Raw genomic sequence first — 18,976 nt, 5'->3', positions numbered from 1 at the left:
AGAAAATTTTACCATTTTTGCAAATAAAACCACACTTCCTAAATTATAGACATTGCAAAGGGTTCTATCCCAGATCATCTCATATTGATTTAATAGAGAATTAAGGAGATTTTTAATATTTTGCTTTACTGTGAATCATAGAGAACTACTTTAAAAACACTTTCAGAGAGTTTCCTTTAGAAATAATTCAGTAGGAATTTAGAAAAATTGACTGAAAAGAAATAAGTGTATCAGAAAATAATACAACTCTTATCTCTATATTGAGGCTTCTTTGTTTAGTGACTCTAGTAATTCAGAAGCAAAAAAAAAGAAGAAAATAATTGAACTGTAAGATTTGTAGATTGCAATTTTGTTTTGGCATGTGTAGTTTCTTCCCTGCACTGCTTTTACCATCTTACTTAATTTTACTTCTTAATTTGTATTCCCCAGTCTAACCTGTGATCAACACTTTCCAGTTCACACCCATATCACAAACCATATCACAAACTGCAACATAGGGCCACCTTCTCGAAAATTTGCATTTTTCTATATTTTTTAGTAATTGCATTTAAAAATTTTGCTGTGAGCAGAGGAACAGTAAAGTCATCTGCTCTGGGATACAGAAACTGAATTCATACAAATACTTCTTTTGTACTGATAAATCAAACCTCTCTACTTGAACAAAACGAATTAGCTGGATTTCTGCCAAGAATTTTCTGAAGTGATTTGAAGGGGAAAGAATCTGCTCTCCACCCTAAACCATTCTGTGCCAGGGAAGATATGCAGCTGCTATTGCTGCGGTCTCTGGATACTGTTGGCTCAGAACGAAATGAGCAGGAATTTCAGCTTACATGATTGTGTTGTCAGCAGAACTGGTCTCTAGACTATGGAAAGGACAGCAATAGTCCTGATTGATGCTTTTTTCAATTGATGTTTTTTTTCAAAACAACTTTCTAGATATTTGCCAAGTAAGGACAGAATGTACTAGGCACCAATTACATTCAATTTAAGAATAAGCAAGAGAAGCAACAGACTAAGAAAGGATTTAGGACTTTGAAGTTGCAAGTCCTCAAACACCTAGCTTTTTCTGCAAATAATATGATTTACATTACTCTCATTAGTAAATTAATCTCCATGCTGGTGTATAGATATATATACAAATATATATTAAAAATATGGTCATATATCCTCTCTAACAAGATCTTATAGTGGAATCCCAGATCACAGAATCACTACTACGAGCATCATTAACTTCTTAATTATAATGCCAGTTCATAGGATAGGGCACCATGAGGTGATGAGCTACTTTTCTTATTCTTCCTTACACCTCTGAAACAACAGGAACTTGTGTTCACACTTGTAAGTGGCTGCACCTATTCAGACAAATTTGTTCAATATGATTATGCAGACTATGCCCTTTGACTGTGTCTTCCATGAGAGGTAAAGAGCAGGACCAGGAAAGAGCTTCTGGTGAACTCTGAGAGCTGTGAATCTTCCCCATCGTTCGCTGTAGCTTAGGCTTGAAGTGGCTGCCATCTGCTCACTAACAGCAGAGCAGCAGTGAACTGTGGATGGACAGGACTGAAGTGTTAGAAGCGCAGACCCTCCTTCCTGCACAAAAGACAATTTGTGTCCATGTGAGGAACTGAAGATTTACTGAATGAATCATATCAGAGTGTGGTCCTAAGACTAGCTCTGGACTCAGAGTCAGTTGACAATATTAGACTCTCTTATTCTGGTTCTATCGATTCCAGCATGGCCTTCAAGTAGCACAAAAAACAACCCAGTACCATACTTGGCTTATTCTGCACATTTATGGATATTAAAGCTCATATTGTACAACTTTATTTTCTTTCATATGTGACAATAAGATGCTTTATGCTTTTACTACGTATGCCTAAATTACAGAGTATTTTTAGTTCTTCAACATCTCAAGACCAAAAAAGCAGATCCAAAGTATTTGAATGGAGTGATAGCTGGCAATCATTTGGATTTGCATCAGAATTATAAAGCTGTTGGCAAGAAGATTATTGTAATGGTTTAAATAAGAGATAAGACAAAACCCAATGATATGCTGTACAACTGGATTGTTTTACCAAAGAGTGTGGAGAAATAGTGTAATATGAATCACAGAAAAAAATAGATATGATAAATGGCAATAGTCCCTATGAGGCAGCTAAAACAGTTTACATGACACAAAAACTCATCTCAAACACACTGAAAATCACTCAATATATTGGGATATCTTCCAAATGATAAAGAGAAAATAAGAAATGGGATTTAAGAAATAGCAAGAAAAACCTCTCAAAGAACCCATGTAAAAGTTCTCATATCAATGATACACAGTGAGAAACATTTGACTGCTTGGAATCTATATTTATTGGGACTTCCAGTTTGGAGGAAAAAAAAAAAAAAAACCACAAAACAACCCACATAACTCAGCTGGCAGTGTTAATGCAAACATTCCAGATGTGGAACACAAGCACTGACAATCCCATCTTAGTGTGCAAGCCAGAAATATGAACGCCGTGTTTTCTATTCGTCTGGAACTTCTCCAGGAGTAAAAAGAAGAAAAACTAATTGCTCTGGAAGTATGCAAGAGATAATTGCAACAAATACAGGTCACAAGTCTACTGACAAGTGTCATTTTTATAGCATAACTCATCTGTTAAAATGAAACTTCAAAGTTCTGAGTCTGTTGGAAGTTATAGGCCTGAAGCAATAACCTTAAAAATTATTAAAAAGTACAGTCTCGTAAGGAGGTGATTTTTGCAGAATTTCTGCTTTGTCTTGTGTGTGTGTTTGTTTTGTGTTTTGTTTTGTTTTGTTTTGTTTTACTCTGCAATTATTGTCTGTCATCAAATTACATAACCAGGGTGGCTCTCACCCTCGGGCATGGTGGAATCCCTTGTCACCGGTACTTTAAAAAGCTTCTTTTTTTGCTGTCTTAATAGTGACATGCAGTAGTGGCATAATGCAGTGAAGAGGAAAATACAATACAAAACAGCACAGGTTATTTATTTTCAATAAAATACTAACAAGATGAAATGAATGGTTACATTTTTGAAATGGAAGAAAATGGTCATTTCCACACAAAGACCTTGTAACTTTGTTGCATGTGCCCCTTCTCACACTCAGCCCAAGTTGCTACCTGTTCTCTGTCAGTTTTGGGACAGTGAGCGAAACCCTCACTTAGTTCTCTTGTTCAGGTACAGAGATACAGAGAACTCAGCAATGCTTTTAAGCATTACTTAACAAAAACAATCTATGGAAGTTAATTACGTGTTCTGACTTGCTACTTATAACATGTAACAGCAACTCAGACTAAGCTTGAAAAGGACCAGGTAGAAGTGGCAAAGTCCTTGATAAGATAATGGCCATATTTTCTTGTTTTCCAGTCTCGAAAAACTAAATATTCTTGTTAGTATCATATTGAAAAGGTATACACTGTTTTGTGCCATATTGTTCTCTTAAACTTCTGCTTTGTTATATGCACATAGATGTACAGACACATACATATGCATAGACTACCAAATTTTCTACTCTCACACACTGAGAGAGCCAACACCAGGCAAATCAACCTGGAAAGGACCTCGAAAGATCTAGTCCAATCCCCCTGCTGGAGCAGGAACACCTGGATGAGGTTACACAGGAAGGCGTCCAGGCGGGTTTTGAATGTCTCCAGAGTAGGAGACTCCACAACCTCCCTGGGCAGCCTGTTCCAGTGCTCTGTTACCCTCACTGGGAAGAAGTTTCTTCTCAAATTTGGAGTGGAAACTCCTGTATTCCAGCTTGTACCCATTACCCCTTGTCTTATCATTGGTTGTCACTGAGAAGAGCCTGGCTTCGTCCTCATGACACTCACCCTTTATATATTTGTAAACATTAATAAGGTCACCCCTCAGTCTTCTCTTATCCAAGCTAAAGAGCCCCAGCTCTCTCAGCCTTTCCTCATAAGGGAGATGCTCCACTCCCTTAATCATCTTTGTTGCCCTGAGCTGGACTCTCTCCAGCAGTTCCCTGTCCTTGAACTGAGGGGCCCAGAAATGGACACAATATTCCAGATGTGGTCTCACCAGGACAGAGCAGAGGGGAAGGAGAACCTCTCTCGACCTACTAACCACCCCCCTTCTAATACACTCCAGGATGCCATTGGCCTTCCTGGCCACAAGGGCACAGTGCTGGCTCATGGTCATCCTGCTGTCCACCAGGACTCCAGGTCTCTCTCCCCTACACTGCTCTCCAATAGGTCATTCCCCTACTTGTACTGGAACCTGGGGTTGTTCCTACCCAGATGCAAGATTCTACACTTTCCCTTGTTATATTTCATCAGGTTATTCCCCGCCCAACTCTCCAGCCTGTCCAGGTCTTACTGGATGGCAGCACAGCCTTCTGGCGTGTCAGCCACTCCTCCCAGCTTGGTGTCATCAGCAAACTTGTTGATAGTACACTTCTATTCCCTTGTCCAAATCATTAATGAATATATTGAATAATATTGGCCCCAGTACTGACCCCTGAGGCACTCCACTAGATACAGGCCTCCAATTAGACTCTGCCCCATTGACCACAACTCTCTGGCTTTTTCCAATCAGCCAGTTCGCAGTCCATCTCACTACCTGATCGTCCAGACTGTACTCCCTCAGTTGAGCTGTAAGGATGCTGTGGGAGACTGTGTCAAATGCCTTACTGAAGTCAAGGTAGACCACATCCACCGCTCTGCCATCATCCATCCATCTTGTTATGTCCTCATAAAAGTCAATAAGGTTGGTCAAGCACGACTTCCCCTTGGTGAAGCCATGTTGACTGCCCTTAATGACCCTCTTATCTCTGATATGCCTTGAGATGGCACCAAGGATAAGTCATTCCATCAGTTTCCCAGGGATGGAAGTGAGGCTAAGCAAAGGAAACTTTTTGCATTTTCAAGTACACTGATTAAGATCATTCCCTTCATACCATTCAGCACAAGAGGCAAATGAGAGCAATTAGATCACGGGCCTGACCTACACTCATAACAATTCTTTATACTTACAACAATACTTCACTAAGTTCACTTGAGCCCTATACCGTTGTTATTTACAACCTCTGACAGTGTTAACCAAAAAAACCCAAATAAGTTGGAGTATGGCAGAGTTTGGGACAAAAGCTGTCCCTTATCTGGACAAATCAAAAAACAAAGACAAGGAGGCCATATGTTCTCTGGCCTTCATAAGGAAATTTGTTAAATTCCAAAAGCTGAAATTATTCTTTTTAAAAGTCTCCCCTCTCAGCTAGAATTTTGATGGACATGGCTTAATATATATATATATTTTAGCAAAAGATAGGATTGAACCATCATAACTGTTAACAAAACCAAAGTGTTTTAGCTATCATCTGTGACATGAAGAGGGAGTACTAACACTGTTACAAATGTGCAGAAGCCCAAAGCAGCAAAAATAAAACAGATGAAGTTTATTTATAGCAAATATTATGACTTTCATAGATGTATGAAAACCACAAACAAATTCCAAATTACTCCAAACAATATGTTCTAAAATCAACTTATGGCACAAAAAAATTAACAAATTATTTAATAAAAGCATAGAAATACGCTCAGTAAAAGCTACCGTAGGTAATAGCCCACCTCTCTGCTCTTGTGGAAAAAAAATGACACTGATCCTACTGAATTCAGTGGGAACAGGGTTAGAACCTCTGGGGTGAGTTGCTGTGTTCATGTGAATAGTATATACAAGGTTTATGAGAATAACCTCAACCTGTCTGTAAAGCTGCCCAGTGCAGCAGATTGCTGTATGGTGTCCTGCAGAAGCACTATGGTGTGAAGTAGTCAACCAGCACAAGCACTGCACCCAGCACAGGGCACACAGCACTGAGCAGCTGACTGGAAAAGCTAACATTTTCTTAGAACCCTTAGAGGTATTGGTGTTGGTGGCTGCTGCTATCAATGCCTTTGAGCACACTCCTCTACCACTTCTCATTGGCACGAGACAGTAACTGACAAGTTCTGCCAACACTATTATCACTGTTTCCCTCGCTGGTCTTCATGAGCTACAATTAGGGCACTTGTGAGGAGGTGCATTTCAGTTCAGGATCAGAGGTGTGACCACCTGACTAATTAAACAGACATATTCAGTTTGGCATATATATTTGGGTTGGACTAGTTGATCTCAAGAGGTCCCTTCCAACCCTAACTATACTGTGACTCTGTGATATTGAGAGCCAATCTCATGAACTGTCCTCATTTTGCTCAATATAAGCACACAATGAAAGCCACTGAAACCAGTGAAACCCACAGCTATTAAAGCATACTAGTAAAAGTGACTCCAGAAAATCATGTCATGACTTCCATATCACAGCCTTATTTCTATCATTCTAATGCAAAGAGTCTGTCATTTAAAGGTGTGAACTTTAATGTTTTTCTCTTAAAAAACAGTGGTAACAGTTTATAACCTCCACCATGAAACAGAGGCTATCAGTCTAAATGCGAACATATCAGTGTACCTTTTCCTCCTATGGTTTTTAGATCAGTCCTTTCTATTGATTCATGACAAATAAGTTATAGTTTGTAGTTTATCTTAATCTCTCGGGACTTTATCATTACCAAAGCACAAGCCAAGTTTTGCATTACAACAAACCCTTGCCAAAAGTATTAGCTCACTGATCAAAATGCTGGCCTTTCCAATCAGAGCTACTCATTCCAATCACATGAGCACTAAATGCTATTTTATCTGTCTCCCACGAAATCAAGTGTTTCATTGTACAAGCCTTCAAGAAGTATGGGCCTGATCTTGAACAAACATTCCACCTAGCTGTCAGGTCTTGTCCTTGAAGTGGGCAGCTCCACATTTCTTGGAACTAACTAAAAAAAAAATAAATTTACTAAACCAGATTGCAACCATTCATTCAAGAACTTGGACTACTGTGAACTCTACAGCCCTGAACTGGATTTGAGACGCAGCAGGAAAACAGGATAATGAAGAAGAAATCAAGAAACTACAAAGTTCTTTCTTGTAACTATTACTTAGGATACAAGGATGTATTCCATATTCACTGGAACAACTTTATGTATGGCATATGCATTGTTAGGAGTGTGATATTTAAACTCCAGGGCTATAAAACCAGTGCAAATACTAGAATCAAACATGAAGTGAACTACAGGTGAGAAGAGTGATTTCCTAACAGGCATTATTGACTGGAACTACACTAAAGAGTCCATATATTGCTCTAATGACCTCAAGAGTGAAAAAAAAATAATTCTACTGTCTTCTTAAGAAACTTCGTACGGGATTAATCTCAGAAGCCCCTTTATTGACAGCCAGGACTTCCAACTCTGAAAGAAAATCACTGCTATGAGAAGACCCATATTGTTCTTAAATATCACCCAACAAATGGTATCAGACACGACTTGCCCCTACAGGAGAATTAAAGAGCATGGTTTATAAGCAGAAAGGCAGTGAATTGCCATTTTGTGAGAAATAACAGACAATTAGTAAATAAATGGCAGCTGAGAACAACAGAGAGACCTTCATTTTTGGGTGTAAAATATACAGATATTGCTTAATATCCCAGAGTATTTTTAAGCAAAACCCCTAACGCTGTAGAGTTTACTGCATTTAGTGATAACTATGGCTATACACACTGGGAAGGGTGGAAATAGGAGTTTAAAGTAGCAACGACAACTAATGTTAAGGAAGGCAATTCAATAAGCTAAATAGGTACCACCAAGGAGGTACAGGATCCACACATGTACAACCATAATCAGCATTACACTAGTCATTATTAGGTTCAGTTTTAGCTGGCTGCTGCTTTTGTTTAAATATTGAGACTAATAATATGGTGAACGTACCTTCTGAGAGAAGGATAGAGGACAAAGTTGATCCAGCTCTCTGCCTTCTAACAGTTTTAAACTACTGCAACAATTTTCTTCTACTTAGCCTCCATGTTCTTAGGGAATAAAAGTGATAATCTAGTTCCATATAAGTAATGATCCCCTGAAATGCTGCAGACAAAACATATTTACCAAACGATACTCACTTGTATTCTAATGAAGTGATAGCAATTAAAATGTAGGAGCTTTCAAATATGCTCTACTCTTTGATTTTACTTACAAAATAGGTCAGGTAGGTAGCTATATAGGTATATTTTAATTTGTATTACAATGCCTATAGCTCTTAATCAAGATAACGAGTCCCTTCACCCACTGTCAGAGTACACAATCCCAGAGCTAAAAACTGAAAGACTGCCAAGTACATGGCCTCTTCACAGGGTGCCCTAACATTAAGATTTATTTCAGCCCATGAGCTGTCTGGACAGCTTAAGCAACTCAAAGTGGATCCAGCAGACTGAGCGAAGAGATACATATTGCTGATCAACAGTAAATGCTGAGCACAGGGCACAGCTATACTTCTCCAGAGCGTAAGTGGGCTATCCAGTGCTGGAAGAGGAGGCTGCTCCCAAGTACAGATGCCAACAACTGCATTAACTTATCAATTAAATCCCTCAGCAACCCTTGGGGTTGGCCTCTGCTACCAGAACCACTTATTTACCTATAACCAACAGTGAAAGAGCTGAAATTAGTTTTGGCTGGCTGCTGAAGAACCCAGGCTCAATTAAATATCCTAACCTGAATAAGTTTAAGGCATGAACTTGCAAGTCTGAGACACTGAAAACCAGCTGAAAGTGGGCCCTGAAACCAACACACTTTAGGTCTCTAGACTTCTTGCAGATGTACAGAGTGACTCTGCATGACAGGAAATAACTTGGAATTGCACCAGCTCCTGCTCCTAAGTGAGTTCAAACAAGACTTAGTAACTTGTTCAGGCTGAGATAATATTGGGCAAAAGAGAGGCAGAAATCCAGCAAACCAACAGGAAAACTTTGAAATCAAGTGACAGGTGAATTTAGACATTTTGAAGAGCCAGAGGCTGAATGAGGTTTGCTTGGACCAATTTTAGAATCAATAGCTTCAAGCATGCCAGGATTCTGTTTTCAGTGCCAAAGTCCTAATTGGTTTAAGCCCTACAAACAAAACAGAGTGGAAAAATATTAACACGTTAGTGCTAGCGGATCAAAGAACAGAGTGATTTCCCAAGGCCGCTTTGGCGAAAGACACAAGAACAGAGCATACATTTCTCAAGTCTTAGCCCAGCATTTCCATCAGAAGATTCTTTTTAAAAGATTTATTTCCCAAATAATCTCACCAATAGCGTATAGTTAACCTCCCCAAGAGTAGGTCAAATTATCATCAAAGAATAGCTACCTTGAAAAGACTTTCTGTTTTCTCTTTCGTTGTGCTGAACAACCTAAACAAACTCAATCTTTCCTTGTAGATCACATTTTCTAGATGTCTGATAAAATCTGTTGGATTGCTCTGGACTCTTTCCAATTAGTACACATCTTCTGAAGTGCACCAATTAAGATTAGCTTTGGGCACAGGACCAGGCACATGAACAAGAAAGATGATTATTAAAAAGCCTCTCAAAACATTTCAGTTTGTGTACTCATGAAGTACACAATATAAGTGAAAAGAAAAACAAATAAAACCTTTCAGAAATTTAAGTCTCCCAGAAGAGTTCTATCACCTACCCAAGGACGCTGGCAAACAAAGTCAGATTATTACTCAGACAGTATTTGTATAATAGTCACAAAAAGAGCAAATAACTGACATTCTGGCAAAGCCACACAGCATCCAGAATGGGGACAATGATCTAATTCTGCTGAAAGAAAAATGGTTAGACAGTCTGTCTCTATGAAATCAGAAATTCAGAAACGTACAGACCAATACCAAAACCTGTCATAAACCTGAAAAAGCAAAATTACATAACTTAATGGTACTCTGATACCAGTTCAGAACTGCCCAACTTTATAGAAATTTTGCTTGAAGGCAGCATTGTATTTATCTCAAGTAATGTGTCTGAATGTGAGGGGGGAAAAAAAAGCTGTTTTTCAGGAAGTACTGGCCAACATATAGAAAGTTAATACTAGCTGCAATAGGATGATTTGTACAAGAGAAGCAGTAGTGCAGACCAAGTCATATTTTGTCCGAATGTGTTTGGGTGCAGCTCCTCCTTGTTAGGAAAAATGATGCTCGCATTCAGCTCAATGGCTTCTCTACCAGTAACACAGTAATTTATGAATCCTAACATAACTAATAACAAAATTTCAGGAAATAATCTATCAGTACCCTGTTACACCAACTTAATGGGGTTTTGGGCAGTGCATGGTGCATGATATAGCTGCATCCCTGCTCTCCACAGTCAAGCAAAAAACAAACTTTTTTTTTTGTCTTCTTAAAAAACACCTCCTCCCTGTTTTAGATATTCAGGTATTTATACCCTATACAAAGACACAAGTTATCATTATCTATAATAACAAACACAATTAGGGTTGCTTTCTGCCACATTTACAATATCTTGTTTCCGCTTTCTTCTACGGTGAAAGCCATTTGAAATTAATTAATGACCTGCTACCAAGCTTTCTCTTACTCCCTTCCAAAAGCAGTGAAAAATTAAATTTATCATATTTCATGCCTTTGTTATCTCAAAGAGAGTATTGTGTAAAGGTGAACTTAGAAATGTATGTAAAATAAAGAAAGCATAAGACCTGATGAATTTCAAATAAACTAACCTCTCTGGCTTTTTAAAGCCTCGCTGGTTTTTGGAAGCTTGATGCTCAGAAATTCTACTACCTTGCCAGACAGAACTAGATTAGTTAGAAAATGAGTCGTCTGGCAAAAACACAAAGAGACAAAAATAAAAATCAGAAAAAAAAATTGTATATTAAAAGCAAAATTTAAACAAAACAGAACCACCTCAAAGCCACTATTGCTGCACATCTTGATAACTCCTTATAGAAGACCTTGTGAAATTGTCAACATTGCATGCAACATCAGAGAAATTACAACCAGTCCGTTTACTGTCCAGGTCTAAGTCAATTCGTGTCCTCAGCATGTGAGTGACTGAACTCAATGGAAAAACTCCTCATGCAGAGTGACATTCCCTAATCCACTTTACACTTTCTCTACAATCTCCTAGCAGTGATTTTCAGAAGTTGAGTGTTGGGTGTTGTGTTTTTTGGTGTTTTGTGGATTCGTTTGTTTTGTTTGTTTTAATTACAAGATAAAAACAACAACAAAAATATTTTTGAAATTTAGAAGGCAGATTTTGAATTAAACCATGCAGAAAAATAATGTATTAAACTCTCACAGACCTTCCAGGACAGCAGTACAAGGAAACAGCCTTTTCATAACTGAAATACTGACAACGCTAATGATCACAAGAGATTTTAATACCTGACCAACATGGGACAAAGAGTTAACTCCACTAACTAATGATTACAAAATAAACTCCTTCAAAAAGATCACTTGATTTGAGTCTTCTGATTGGAGCTTATCCAGTTTTGTCAGTTACATTGGTTGCAATAAAACAGTGCTTGCAGCTCAGTCTTGTTATCCATTATTAAAATGACATTAACATCCATTATTTTAATGATGTTATTCACCATTAAAAATTACAGTGAAAATTTAGAATCCTATTAAATATTAAAAAAAATGTAACTTTTACACTAAACCTGTATGTTCAAGCTTTGTTTTTTTAAAGGAAAATATCTTCTCATCTCCATTACAATGTAATCCAGATTGACTGAAAGTGTAATTACAACATCTTAGCTGTTGTCCAAGTCTTGCGTTTGCTATTTGGTCACTGGTAGTGCAGGAAGCACAGCTGCTGAAAAAATAAAAGTAATACCTTGGAAACAGCAAAGGCTAAGTATGTGGATCACTCGTATGCATAACGTTTTAGGAAAGAAATCTGATTCAATTACTACCAAGAGGCTAATGTAATTGAACAAGAACAGATTGCCATGGCTTTGCAGAAAACCCGAACAGTTGTTTGCTATGAGCAATCTATTTCAGCATAATTCTGGATTATCTCTGCCTAAGAAGGGATATTACGTATGCAGAAATATACACACTTCCTTCTGCTTTTCTTATCATTTCCCTTTCAAATAGGGGCTGACCTTGAACCTTCATGAGTGTATAAGATCACTTAGATGCAAGGCGAGTGACCATTAAAACATTATGGATCCAAAATCATATGAGTTCTCTCTTTGTTTCTATATGAATCTTTTAGTCCTCTTGTTTCATTGAGTTCAACTTCTGTTAACATCACTCTCATTTATTTTCATTTTACTTTCATAAAATAAATATGAAAATAAACTTATATCCCAAGATAAATCAACAAAATTGGTCTGTGACTTGAAAACAGCAAGGCTAGCGTGCGCCTCAATGAAGTTAATGTGATACACCTTGGAAAAAAGGGGAGAAAATAAAAAACTTATATTTGAGAAATGCAAGTTAACCCTCTACTCCTGTATATAGTTTTTAATTTAATTCATAATAAAATCTGTATCATTAAGGAACTTGGTCTTGCTAACTGACATTTTTATATTATTATAGGTATTTAACAGAAGTTAGAATGTTTCAGCATTTTCAATTAAACTGTTATACACCAAAACAATATTTGTCTTTTAGTTCTAGACAGGAAAAATAACACACCTTGAAAAGAACTATGATGGTATATATTTCATTGCCATATGCTATATATTGTTTCTCCCTCAGGAATAGTTAGAATTCTTAGCAGAAGTAATAGTAATAGTAGTATTAATAATAATAATGTATATGGACAGTCATTTTGCTGATTTCTGTTATTCCAAACAATCCATCTTCCATCACCTTTTTCTTTACAAGCCTGCTTTCATTTTTCTCCTACCTGCCACCCTTTGAACATAAGAAAGCTGATGGGTAGTACTATTTTCTGAAAATAGGAACTATCCCTGAGGCCATACTCATAAAGGAGACTTTTTGTGCACACTATCTCACATCAGTTCTGTAATTCACTCAGTGCCTGGTCGAGAGCCAAAGGAGAGGCCTACAGTTCACACACAGAGATGTGCAGGATAGGACTTACCCTTTAAAAACACAACAAAACAAATCTATTTGAGCTTATCTCCCACATCCATCTTCTCCATACCTTTGCATATAGGAATCTATGCACTTGAAATTTCTGAACTAAATCTCTTCTTCAAAGTCTTACATCAGATCGAGAAAGAGCTATAGAAAAATCTGTATTTTCTGAACTAAAAGTCATGAGCTTTCACTCAGGGAAGAAGCTCACATCCCCCCACTATACCACAAACAGCTGAGACTACAGCAGGAAATACTGACTTAGGCTTCATTGAATTACTTGTGACATTGCCAATATTTGAGTGACCATGTCACAAACAGGCCCATCAAAGCAACCAATGTCACCCAGGTGAATGCAGAAGACAAAGGAAAGTGTAAGAGCAGCTCTATTTCAAACCTGTCTTGTAATTCCATCAATTTGTGCTAAAATTTTCCATGTTAAATTGAATGTGGAGAATGTGGAAGAAAAACTGCAATGCATTTTTAAATTAAAGAGGAACAGTACGCTGATTTCTACAGTTAACATGCAAGTGTTTTTCATATTAATATGTAATTGGTTAAAACACTCCTGTATAAGTCATAAGAAAAAAAGTTTTAAAAATAACAATTTAAAAACATGATTACTCCCTTTTGTGTATAAAAGATTTTAAATAGCAAATTAAATATATATAAGTATAAATTTTGTATGTAATTTTAAAATATACAACATGCACAAATTGCTAGTGAAACTTTAATAACATTCTGGGGACAATGTATCATAGCTGCATTAAAACAGAGAATAAAAAGAGTTGAAAGTCTCAAAGTTAATCATTCTCTAGTTTATTCCTGTTAACGGTCTAAATAGTCATTGAAGGAACCATTCACCAAGATTACTGTATTCTACCAAGGGTGTGTATTGCCTTAAAACTGAAATGCATTTAACTTACATTAAACATTGGAATTATACATAAAGAAACAGTACTATACTATAACTGTACTGTAACAGTATTATACTGTAAATACTTGACAAAAAAAAGATTTTCACAAGTTGGGAAAACACATGCATGGATTTGTAAAACTATTTTATTTACTGATATACATACAGTACCATGGTATAATTATTTTTTCTACTTCAGGAAAAGAGGAGAGGCTTTTCAGAGACAAAAGAAGTACCTGTGCTTGAGGAAAAAAAGTGCCTGCATGTAAGAATCCAAGAAATGTCAGGGTTAGGTCAGGAGAAAGCTGAGGCTCAAGATCTTCGTTTTTCCTTAGAACAAAGGAAAGTCAAGTCAAGAGTTCTGCGTAGAAATGCAACATGCCTGTCTTCTATCTTAAAGGAAGAGAGACCTCTCAGCTCTTAATTAACCACGCACATTATAACAACCACTGTAATATTAAGAAAATAATAAAAAAATAAATAGTTAAGTCTCAGAAAATACCAAGCTGAAGATTCAGATTTCTTAGTGTTTCTGGTTAATGTTCAAAGCAAGAAAACACAAGAGTAACTTGCAGCTCAAACTGACTGTGGTTCACTTAGGCCATGCTCTCACAAAGGATGAACATCCACTTGAGCATTTTCAGTTATGCTACCTAAATAGGGCAATAAAAGAAAAAGGACCTGTGGTCTCTAACAACAAACTTAATTCTCTGATTATGGTCTCTAGACCAGTACATCCTCAACCTTTTTAACTGAAGGAACTCTTAACCTCTGGAAGGAAAACAAACTCAGAGATCATCTTGTGCTTACTGTGCTGAAGTAGTCATAATGGCTTTCTTTTAGAGACAAATAAAAATAAAGACTAAAACTTTACCCTTATTTTTATTCTCCTCTTCCATTTTGCTTGTATGTATGGGAGCATATGGCTGTGCAGAAATTTCTGGTTTTGACTTGCTTTTTGAGCTCTCTTTTGATATTTTATTGGCCATCAATTATCCACAGACTATGGGCTGCATAGCATTGCTTTAGGTAGTGCTGCAATTAAATCACATCATTCAGTGAGTACTGGAACTAATGAAGCTTGGTCTCTTAAAGATTTGTTTTTCATGGTTGATTGACTCTGGTGCCTAAGAATGCAAACTCCAGCTGAAGCCTTGTCTTATGGCAGGCATTTACAAGGGCTGCCTGGGTTACTGTTTACTCTTTCTCTTCCTGCTCCCCATTCTCTAGTGGTTAATAGTGAGCAATTTAATAATGTAACTTTTTCTTTGTGTGTAGGCCTTCCAGGGAACATTTACAGAAGCTTTTTACTATACTCTGCCATCTATTTTCTCAAAGTTTGTAGGAATTTATCAGACTTTGTAAAACATGTTAGAAGTTGGCCACTGAATCAAAAGTGTTATTATGGAGATGTAGGGGTAATTGGTCACTGAACACATACTCAGTAGATGTGTATCTTGCTTCCATATGAAGTGAGGCTAAAAGAATTCACCATATTCCGGCTTTCTTTTCCAAAACTCAATTGTCCATTTATTGGGGAGAAAAAAATACAAAATCTTGCTACCTAAACATAAACAGAATGAAACAAACTGTTCCCCTCCCTTTACTTAAATGCCCTCTCCATTTCTCATGCCTTCTAGACAATTTTTTCTTCCTTCAGCCCCAAACGGAGCTGCTATGCTCCCACACTCTCCTGATGCAAACCACTTCCTCCCACACACTGGGACCAGAGTCCCTCGTTCTCCATTACCTGTCTTCATACTCTGTGTCAGACATCTAAGCCACACTTAGCCTTATTATTATCTGCTCCCAACCTCACCCTGTCTCATCCCTGCTTCCCAGCCAGAAGTGCAGGCAGGCTTCAAAACAGCAATCCTGTGTGCAGCAAGAGACTTCAAACAGTGGCTCAGCATTTATCTGCTACAATTTCAAGAGAGAAGTGAATATACATTAATAAATGTCATGCTGTTGTCAGTGTGAAATCAGTATTCGATAAAAAAATAACTGTAGGCTTCATCTCCCTTTCAAATACATTCCAATATGTTCATGTACTATCTGAATTTTCTGAGTTTAGAGAAGATCTTCCAGTACCACACTTAAAACAAATGTTTTTGTTCATGACAACAGCAGATGAGATGTACTGGTTTGTAATTTTTTCTTCCACAAAGTAAGACTTACATCCCGTGTTGCTGAGAGATAGCGCACCAGAAATGACACCACTTTGACAAGTTGTTTTCATAGATTTTTAGGATTTAGCACACAAATCTCTAGGTTTACATGCAAAAGTAATAAGTTCATTGCTGATTCACCAGTACCTCAATACTTCTCTCAAGTAAAAAGTGATAGGATGAGAGGAAATGGCCTCAAGTTGTGCCAGGGGAGGTTTAGATTGAATACTGGGAAAAATTTATTCGTGGAAAGGGTTGTCAGGCACTGGAACAGGCTGCCCAAGGAAGTGGTGGAGTCACCATCCCTGGAGGTGTCTAAAAGATGTGTAGATGTGGCACTTACGGACATGGTTTAGTGACTGCTAGTTTATGGTTGGACTCAATGATCTTGAGGGTGTCTTCCAACCAAAGTGATTCTATGATTCTACGAATAACATCTGAAAAGACGACAATGTCGAAGTATTGAAATAAGTGTATTCTCAAAACACAGAGTCATATTGGAAGATGTCTGTACACAGCAAAATACATTTTATAGAACTGTCAGCAAAAATCAATGGGTTTTAGCCTTCTCAATCATTCGCTCATCCTTTGAAGTTAAAACTTCTAAATTAACACTTTTTGATCTAGGAAAAAGGTGTAGGAAGAAGATTCTCCTCATAATTCCAAATTTATAGAGAAAGAAACTCTGTATAAAACCAGAGCCATGCAATTTTACTGATTTCTACTAACTGGAGTCGAGACTTTGCAACCTGTCATTTTTGAATTTCTCCACAACGCTGTTAAAAGAACCTAATCATTTTAATGCAGACACCAAATCATTGCTAGGCATCAAGTTAAATTAAGTGTGCCCAAGGTGATTACTGTTATGTATTATTTACACTGCTATATATGCAAAAATCCTCATGTTACAGACTAGAACCTTGTTGTGTCAAATATTGCATACATGATAATAGAATGCATATCTCATAACTTAAATGAGATATAACATATGCACACCTCAGAGATGGGAGGAAATAGGAGACAGTAAATAACTGGAAGGTGCAGTACCCAAGTTTTACCAGGGTAAAACTAGAAACTTCAAATTATACGTAGTAAAAACATTACTAAGGTAGGATTCTACTTAAGTATAACATAAAGCAACCATATACCACCATAAGGACAAGCCCCTGCCCCTTACTCATCATATAAATAAGGTATTTTGTAATGAGAATACATACTTAAGATGTAGTTTTACAGACACAACCATATATATGTATATAAATAAAACATACACATAACAATATTCAGTCTGCCTTCTAGAACGTAATAACCATGGAATTAGAGAGAGAAATATGAGGAGACTGACAGAATGCCAACAGTGCATACATTCTGTTGTTTCAGGCAGTTTGTCATCCTGGAACAGGGACCAATATTGTGTATTGAAAAGCCATTGGTTTAAATGCCTGGACACTGTCAGGAAGAAGGATCAGAAACTAAAACTTTCCAGCTGTTGTAGCTGTGTTGTCTAATTGCTGAGTTGTCTGGCAATACTCTTTCATGCTACTTCAGCGTGCCTTTGTGAAGCTGCACAGAGCTGCCACAGGAGAGATAATCCTAATCCCAAATCAGACAGCTCTTGTTGGTCATAGTCTGCCTCGAGGAGACTAGTGTGACACTAGGAGGGCACAGAACACAGGTTTTCTGGGTGCCGAGTCCTCTAATCATTATGATACCGTAGGCCTGTTGATCACTGCTCCCATGTTTCCCTCTGCTTCTGTCCTTACTGCAACTTCTGCTGATTTTGGATTTTTTTGTGTACTCGATACACCTGTAACTATGTCTCTCCGATCCACTCTACCATGGAGGTGAGATGATCTACTGCCCACTATCTGGTCCTCAAACAAACCAAGCATGAGTCAAGTATCAATTTGTTTGCTGCAATGAAGACATCAGGTGCCCACTGCACATGCTTACAGATATTGAGTATATCCACTGGCAGGCTTGGGTGACTACATCTACAGGGTTTTGTGGCTTGTGCTCTTGAACACAGAACTAAGTTCTACCTAAATCACATTTCAGGTGCCTAAATGCTTTTTTGAATATGGTCCAAAGAAGCTTATCCAAAAGTTTTCTTACTCTATATGAATTTTGTAATAATAAATCTTCATGTAAAAAAGAATAATTCCCAGGGAAATCTTTCCTCTACTTTCACTAGATACGGATTTTTGGATTTTTCACAGTTGGAAGACTAGGGTTGCATAGGCAACCAACACAAACATTTGCATTTAAGACTTGTATGATAAAACCCGGGTGCTGAGGGAGCTGGCTGAATTCATTGCTAGACCGCTCTCCATCATCTTTGCCGAGTCTTGGGAAACGGGAGAGGTGCCCGAGGACTGGAGGAAAGCAAATGTCACTCCAGTCTTCAAAAAGGGCAAGAAGGAGGACCTGGGTAATTATAGACCGGTCAGCCTCACCTCCGTCCCTGGGAAAGTAATGGAACGGCTTGTCCTTGGTGCCATCTCAAGGCATATCAAGGATAAGAGGGTTCTTAGAGGCAGTCAGCATGGCTTTACCAAGGGTAAGTCACGCTTGACCAACCTCATAGCCTTTTATGAGAATGTAACAAGGTGGATGGATGATGGCAGAGCGGTGGATGTGGTCTACCTTGACTTCAGCAAAGCGTTTGACACAGTCTCCCATAGCATCCTAGTTGCTAAGTTGAGGAGGTGTGGTCTGGACAATAGAGTAGTGAGGTGGATTGCAAACTGGGTGAAGGAGAGAAGCCAGAGAGTGGTAGTCAATGGTGCAGAGTCTAGTTAGAGGCCAGTATCTAGTGGAGTACCTCCGGGGTCAGTACTGGGGCCAATATATTCAATATATTCATTAATGATTTAGACGAGGGAATTGAGTGTACTATCAGCAAGTTTGCTGATGACACTGAGCTGGGAGGAGTGGCTGACATGCCAGAAGGCTGTG

The sequence above is a fragment of the Patagioenas fasciata genome, chromosome 2 (assembly GCF_037038585.1).
Source record: "Patagioenas fasciata isolate bPatFas1 chromosome 2, bPatFas1.hap1, whole genome shotgun sequence".
Lineage (NCBI taxonomy): Eukaryota > Metazoa > Chordata > Aves > Columbiformes > Columbidae > Patagioenas > Patagioenas fasciata.
The sequence above is the reverse complement of the archived record's forward strand: the minus strand, read 5'-3'. Positions refer to the sequence as shown.